Source organism: Tyto alba, unplaced genomic scaffold (assembly GCF_018691265.1).
Source record: "Tyto alba isolate M040663 unplaced genomic scaffold, T.alba_DEE_v4.0 Super-Scaffold_33, whole genome shotgun sequence".
In the NCBI taxonomy this organism is placed as follows: Eukaryota; Metazoa; Chordata; class Aves; order Strigiformes; family Tytonidae; genus Tyto; species Tyto alba.
Window position 1 is genome coordinate 17,387,901 of NW_024881308.1, and position 8,301 is coordinate 17,396,201.

Sequence of the window (8,301 nt, forward strand, 5' to 3'; positions counted from 1 at the left end):
TGGCAGAGAAAGTCCAAGTGGAGAAGAAAGTGAAAGTCCCCTTGATGCAGGAAACAAATCCAGCAGATCTGGGGTCCTTGGCACAGGCCTCCTAGGTGAGGAAGGTCTACTTGGCATGGATGTGCTTGGGAGAGGAGAGCTGTTGGGCAGTGAGAGCCAGAACACTAATGGAGGTCTGACTGTTGCAGGAGGACAACCTGGCAGCAATGGTCTGCTCGGCACAGGCATCCTTGGTGGGGAAGGCCTCGTCAATGGTCTCGTTGGTGGGGAAGACCTCGTCAATGGTCTCGTTGGTGGGGAAGGCCTCGTCAATGGTCTCGTTGGTGGGGAAGGCCTCGTCAATGGTCTCCTTGGTGGGGAAGGCCTTGGCAATGGTCTCCTCAGCAACGGCCTCCTTGGCAATAAAAGCCTTCTTGGAGAGAAAGGTCTGCTTGGCACAGGGCTGCTTGGAAAAGGAGGTCTCCTAGGCAATGGAAGTCTACTTGGTCTCAGTGGTCTGCTGGGTGGAGGAGGACTGCTGGGTGGAGGAGGACTGCTGGGTGGAAGAGTCCCTCACAAGTCAACACACTTTGCCTGGTAAGTCAGAGCAGAAGCACAGCGGTGGTACTCACTGCAGGGTAACAAATAACCTCCACAGGATAAGTTCTCCTAAAGGGGTGCTCCAGAGGTCCAGATCCTCCCTGTTATACAAACCACATGAGGAGCTGTGACAGTCAGAGATGGGAAAATTCTTCCCCATGGGAGTGATGTGACACTGCAATGGGCACCTTGGGAGGTGGAGGCATCTCCACCCTTGGAGGTGGTTCAGACTCAGCGGGACACAGCCCTGAGCGACCTGACCCTGCTTTGAAGTCGGCTTTTCTTAGAACAGGGGTTGGCCCTTCCTCACCTTCACTTTTAACTGGGAATATCCACGTAGGTAACAGGTCAGACAATGAACAGGAGGAATTGATGGGACTGTGGGGTCTGCTCCTGCTGATCCTGCCGTCTCGAGGTGGGTTTGCTTTGGTGTCAACCCCTAGGTTGAAGGTGCTGAACCTTGAGAAAGTCCGAGTGTCATGGAAGGTCCTTCGCGGGGGCGAGCTCGTGCTGAACATGTACTCGAAGCTGGTGTTCCACTTGCCAGGGTGAGCAGGGCTGGTGAGCGAGACAGCAGAGCGAGGCCACGGGCGTCTGGGGGTGCTGGGGAGGATGGGGCATTTCCAGGTGCTGGAGAAACATCCCCAAACGTGAAGCAAGGGCCTGGTGAGGAAAACGCTGTGCCGTGCTGCTGCCTCTCTCTGGGGACATTTCCAGCTGCCCTCGGGATCTCAGCCTGTGGTGGCCGGCAGAGGCAGCGACCCTCCTGTGGACAAGGTGCTGGAAGCAACAGGCCAAGAACTCTCCATGATCCTTCGTGTCGACCTGTCCTTCCTCCCCCTGAAGTCAGAACTGGCCTGGAAACCCCCCCTGTGCCTGTTTGCACACTGGGACGCCAGTGACCTGCGAACAGGACCAGCAGGCGGGTGGCAGTCCTGAGACTAAACCCTTGTCCCAGCCGAGCCCAAGCTTGCAGCTCAGCCACAGATACCGCTCTTCCCTGCTGCTTTGGTTTCCTCCATAGCCCTCCAAGCTACTTCCGTGTTTTCCAGGATTTTTCACTTTCTGAGCGGGTCCTCGGTAGAAACAAACATCACGTCTCACATCGCGCTGACCCAAGACGCCCCCAGTGACCTCAAGTTAGTGATTAAGGATTGCAGCAACCTGCTCGGCGGCTTCAGCGTCAACCTGCGGAAGGGGTGAGCGGGGGGGTGGTCACCAGACTTGAGCCCACCCTGTGCTTCACAGAGAAGGTTAATTCAGCAAAAATCTCAGCAGCAACATGCAGAGTAAATGGCAGCTCCGTTACCCAGCCATGAGGAAACCGTGGGATTTTCTCATAGAAAAGCCAATTTTTAAACTTTTTTTTTTTTTTTTGAGAAACCTGCAAAGGGATGGGATATTGGTATGTGTACAGGGAAATAGTTAAAATAATGGGCAGGACTAGCTGGGGGCCAGCTCTTTGCAGGTCTGCAGTGAGACAAAATTTCAGTCTCAAATCTGGGTACAGATTTAATACTCAGATTTTGAGAACCACCTAACAAAGTCCTGAGCAACTGTAATTCCTGCAAAAGCCTGGGGGAGCTGTGGGCTTGTGGCATCTTTTAACATCAGTGGTAAAAGACAAGGGGTGCTCCTCCCTGGCCCTCAGCAGTGCAGACCAGCAGAGTTCAGCTGTGTCTTGATGCTGAGCCCTGGGTTTTGGTAACTTCCCTGGTAATTTTTGTCTGCCTTTGTCCCTTGCCAGCCTCCTCACCAACCTGGTGAGCAGTTTGCTGAACTCTGCTCTTCAGTCTCTCGTACCTGCGCTGGTGAGTGCCTGAAAGTCATTTGCTGTAAGAAGCTGAACTTCAGTTGAAATTAGTGCTCTTGCCATAGTTGTCTAGCAGATTTACACACAGATATAGATATAGATATAGATATAGATATAGATATAGATATAGATATAGATATAGATATAGATATAGATATATAGATATAGATAGGTATAGGTATAGGTATAGGTATAGGTATAGGTATAGGTATAGGTATAGGTATAGGTATAGGTATAGGTATGTGCGTGCACAGACACAAGCCAACATCCCATAAGTGAATTCTACAAACTTCCTTGATCTTTCTTGCAGTCAGAATTTATTTGTTCAAAGTAATTCAAATTTCATCATGCAATGTTACGGGATAATTTGTCACCAATTGCTTTCCGAAACGCCTCTGGTACTGAGATGGTGCAGTAAGCAGAAGTGACAGCCTCACTTAGAGAAAAGGTGCTTGTTAGAAAATCTTTTATTCTGTTAAATAGAATCTGTGCCATTTTGAGAAGAGGGCTGAACAATTTATACTGTTCTTTTTCCATGGAGGAAACTACACTGTAGGAGTTGATCGTTCCATCTTGATTTAAAGTCTCTGAAACCCAAACGCTGTTAGGGAAGCACGTTGTTACACCCATGATATTCTCACCATGGTTGTGCCACTTGTTACCGTTGCAGCTTTGCCCGTTAGTGAATATTTGGATCAGCATCGTCAATATTAATCTACAATTCCTCAACCGTAAGTCATTAAATTTTCTTTTCTATGTTAATTTTTAGAGTGACACTTGAGTTTTGCGTGTCTAGCCACCTCCACAGGCAGCGAGTGTCACCAGGAGAGCCGGAGCTGTGGGTGAAGGAGTTGCTCTGCAGGAGCAGCTCCGCTCCGTCGGCAAAGCTGCTGGGGGTGGCACAGCCCTGGCTCCCCCCCCGCCGCCTGACATCCTGAAAACGTCACGGTCCTGCTGCTCTCACAGTGGTTTTTCCATCGGTTTCCCTCCCCAGCTCTGTTCACTGCCTGTCCTGCACAGACACAATCGCTGCTTCCTTGTCCCCATTTACCCCACAAGATTTCCCGTGCGATGAGACGTGCACAGCGGCTTTCACGGGAGCCTCTGACCCCCCCAGGGCCCTCGGAAAGGACGAGGGGTTTTTTCCTCCCGGTGCGAGACATCTCCGGGCAGGGACTGCGCTTGCCCAGCCCTGACAGCCTCTCCCCCTCCCCAGGTGTCATCTCCTTTGGGCTCCTGGGGAAAATCTACTCTGCCCTCTCCAGTTTGCCGTTGACATCTGGGCAGTTCGTGGAGCTGGACTTGCAGGTGCGGCCGTGTCCTGTCCCCGGTCCCCGCATGCTGCCTGCCCTCCTGCCGCAGCCGCCGCAGTCACACGCTTTAACACTCCCTTGTTTTTTGCAGAATTCCCCGTTCCCAAGCGTTTTCATCAACTGGCTCCTTCAGAGTAAGTCCAGCCCACTGCTGCAATGGGGATCCCCACTGGTGTCTGTGAGCCAGAACGGGGCAGCGGCCGTGGGGCTGCACGGGGGGACACAGCCCTGGCGTGGGTGGTGGCCAAGGGTGGGGAGTGGGTCCCCATGGCCCCGGGGTGCAGCCGAAGCCACAGGGCTCTGATACATCTCAGGGTGGTCACGCAAAGTGCTTGCACCCCCCACAGTGCCACAGGGCTGTGGGCGGTCGGGGTCCCTGGCCCTCGCAGACACCCCCAGCTCAGCCCCGGGCAGGTTTACCCCTGGGCAGCAGCTCTGGGCGTGCGGTCACGAGTCAAAGTCTGTGCGCTCCCACTTACGCCCTGCACAGCCCCGGAAAAGTCACTTCACCTCTCATAAAAGGATTTAATAATATTTACTTAATAGGAGTGAATAATGGTCCTCAGGACGCTGTGAGGATTAATTAATATTTGCAGAGGTGATTGGAAGAGCTTTCAGCCTCATATGCATGCAAAGTTAATATATAGAAGAGGGAAGGAAGAGTTGGAAGCCGTCCCAGCTTCCCCAGAGGTGTATTCCTCAGGGCACTAAATCATCTCTGCCCATAAAGCCGGGGGCTCTCGGGCTGCTGGCACACTGGGCACCACAGAGCCCGGCCCTGTATGTGGGGGCTGCCAGGGCTCGGGGCGGCGGGGGCCGGAGCTCACTGACCTGGGTCCCTCTCCCCCAGTCGCAGGCGTCGATCCCGAGAGCATCCTGTAGCCGTGGGGCCGGCAGCACCATGTGGTGAGGAGGATTTGCTGGCTGGGGACCTGGCTCAGAGCTCTGCTGCCAGATGCCCGGTGCCGGTGCCGGTGCTGGTGCCGGTGCCGGTGCCTGGGCTGGGGGAAATGAGCCCACCAGGGCTGACTGATGCCTGGTAGAGGGAGGTGACAGGGGAGCACGGGGCTGCCACTCCAGGCACCCGCGCTGCCCAAAACCTCAACTCCAGCATCCCCCCAGGTGCCCCCACAGGCAATTGCCACCACTCTGCCCTGAAGAGGAGGGAAGGGAGGAAGATGACTCAATACATGGAGAATAGATATGAAAATGGAGCAACCGAACTGAGGAAACACACTATTTCTTCTGCATTACATTTCAGCCTTACCAGACTTTGGTGCCTCTGTCCAGCTCAGGGTTAGCTGTGCCGATGGTTGGCCATGTCAATGGTTGGCCATGCTGATGGTTGGCCATGCCCATGGTTATCCATGCCAATGGTTGGCCATGCTGATGGTTGGCCATGCCCATGGTTATCCATGCCAATGGTTGGCCATGCTGATGGATGGCCATGCCCATGGTTATCCATGCCAATGGTTGGCCATGCTGATGGTTGGCCATGGCCATGGTTGGCTGTGCCAATGGTGCTGCTGGCAGTGGAGCCAGAGGCAGGAGCCCTGGGTCATGCCCACGTGCCCTCCCGTTGCCACGGCCATAAGCCACTCATTACAGCGATCACTGACAAAGTTACTGCCCTGGCCCTGGTCCCTCCTCACGCACATCCAAGTTTCACCCAACCCGGGGCTGGTTTGGGCCAGGTAATTGCTCAGCACAGAGAAGACTTTCCTGGTGCAGGACCAAGACAGCTTGGCAATTTGGTCCCCGCGCAGCCACCCCATGGGAATTTTGTGAGTTTGCAACAACTGCACCAAATTCCCATGCAGGGAATAAAGAAAAAGACAAAGGCTGGTGAAATGTAAATGCTTTGTCTTTGCTCTCCTTCTGCTTCTTGATTAGTTTACCATTTCAAAAGGAAATTTTGCTGTTACCAGTGATTTTATACTGTTAAAAAGAAGGCAAAAAAAGGCCTACAGTTTAATCCAGATGTGTACTTAGCTGATTTGTTCCCAAACATTTATGCTTTGAACAGATCAGAGTAAATGCTATCCTGTCTTGTAATCTCCAAGTGGATTTGGATGTGTTGCATTGTGGGTGAGGTGGATTCACATCCCTTCTGTTACTCCTTACAATAAAAGGGCTTTTTCTTCATCTGCATTCAGCACGGGATTTGGTTCCTTTCCAAACTGCTGAAGGAATTTTGCATTTGCAAGGGTTTTGTTATTTATCTCTCCTATCAGCTACAGGAGTAACTCACATGCAAAGAATATTTAATAGATAAGTCTGCTGGAAAGGTGGGGAACCAGGATGAGCTGCAGCCCCTGAGCCGAGTCTAAGCCCTGCCCAGCCCTGACAGACCCCGGCTCCTCTTGCAGTTTAAAGTAGCCACAGAAATGTGTCAATGGGAGAAATAAATATTCCCCTCACTTGTATTTATGCAGATTTATTCTGCCCTTGTCCCTGAGCTACTGGTTCTTTTATTCTCTATTCTTGCTCTCCGCTCGTTGCCAGCGAGCTGGGAGCTGTTAGACATGAACAAACACGTCCCTGGGGCCCTGCCGGGGCAGCCCCCCCTGGGCTGGGGCCGGGACCCCCGGGCCCCCGGGTCTGAGCGGGCGGTGACGGCCGGCAAGCTTTCGGGTGCCGGAGGAGCTCAGTCCCGGTCGCAGCGACTCGCCGGCCGCTCCCCGCAGCAAAGCACATCCCCGGGTCGGCCGTGCCCCAGCCCCTGCGCACCACGGCTGCTCCCCAGCACCCGCGTTGGCTCTGCTGGGGCGCACCAACACCCTGCTCTGCCTCTGCCCACGGCGGGTCCCCCCGCTCCTGCCTGGGGCCCTGTCGGCCCCGGGGCCCCGCTCCCAGGGCCAGGGCTCCTGCTCCCGTCTCGGTGCCTCGGCCGGAGGACAGGAGCCGCTTCTCACCCGAACTTCACGCTGCACATGGTGGTTTGCCGTTCCCCCCCGGTAGCGCGCCCGTCGCGGCGGTGTTCTGCAGCGGGCGTGCCGCCGAGCCCCGGCTGCCGGCAGCGCCTGTTCCTGAGGCAACGGGAGAGGTGAGGGGAAGCAGAACGGCTGAAGGTGCTGGGCGGGGGGAGGCGATGGGCGCCGGGAGCCGTGGTGCCAGCGCAGGGCGAGTGTTCCCGGTGCAGACCCCAGCCCACCCCGCTGTTCCGTGGCCACGGCTTGTCCCCTGCCACCGCCCTCCCCACCTGGGCTGTGTCCTTGTCCCCACAGCGCCGGTCTGACCCCAGCCAGTCTGGAGCTGCCAAAGAGCCACCAGCCAGCACGTCCTTGGCCCCTGGAGCTGACGCTAATGCTGCTCTGAAACTGCACATCTGAACCGGTTTTGACAGAAAGTGGGTTTTTTGTATTAAGTTGACTCTGTGCAGAAGCCACGGCTCTTCCAAGCAGCAGCGGCTCTGGGGAGGAAAAGCTCAGCTGGAGGAGTGAAGAGCTCCCGTGCAGCTGATCCAAAAATCAAGTGTTTCAGCTCAAATTCCCCATAGACTTACTTGATTTGTGAGCAGAAGCTCTCAGTTTTCCTTTTTTTTTTTTTTTTTCATGAAAGACCAAGATTTTCACAGGGGAAAGACTATTTTCCTGTAGCCTAACCTACAGCTCCTTCACGCTGTCGTTGAGCGTTCGAGAGTCTAAATGTTTCTCTAAACACCCCAGAGTTTCCTGCTGCCCTTGTCACGAGTCGATGGGGTGACCGAGGTGCCCCCGATGCCCAGGGACTCCAGCCCAGCCTCTCCTGCTCCTCGCTCCCTTTGCCTGGCCACGGCAGCCTGCGCTGCCCCAAGCAGCCCCACCTCGGTGGGGGGGCAGGATCCCACCCCCACCCCCCCAGTTAAACACAGAGGTAACGACGTTATTGAGCCGTGGTCGTCAGGCAGCGCCGGGCTGCAGCCGGCACGTCCCTCCCGCCTCTCGCGCCGGCTGCGCTGAGCACCGACGTGCTGGGGGCTCCGGGAAATTGGGTTTTATGTCACTGGGCTGCGTGTCCTTCGCTGGCAGCGCTGCAAGGGCAGGACAGGGACGGATGGCAGCGCCTCGGCCCAAGCCGCCTCATACCTAACACCCTGTTGGGCACGTTTGGCTGCCAAGTCCTGAGGAAACAGAAGGCGCAGGATGAAAGGAAGTGCCAAATCCCAGCCCGGGCTCACTGGCTGTGAATAATTGCAACGACAGGTGTAAAGGTTTCCTCAGTAATCCTAGAACCAAGAGGCCAAAAAGCAAATCCTTCCAGGTGGCGAGGTGCCACCGGGGTGGTTCCCACCTCCGCTCCCGCAGAGCAAGGGGCAGGCGGCCACGGGCCGCCACGAGCCCCGTGGAACCAGCAGCAGCACCCGCCTCGCCAGCCTGCACCGGTTTGACGCGCCAATTTCAGTGTAAAACGGTGACACAGGGGCCGTCCCTGCCGCTGGCACTGCCTGGCCCCGGCGTGCGACGGCTCCGACCCCTGTGAGCCCCGACCGCAAGGCATTTCCCCAGCAGGCACCCGGGGGGTGCCGTGGGGGGGGCGGGGGCACCCAGGGGCTCCTCTCACCCCCCTGATTCCCCCCGCGGCGCCCGGGACGCATGGCCCGTCCTTTGGGGACGC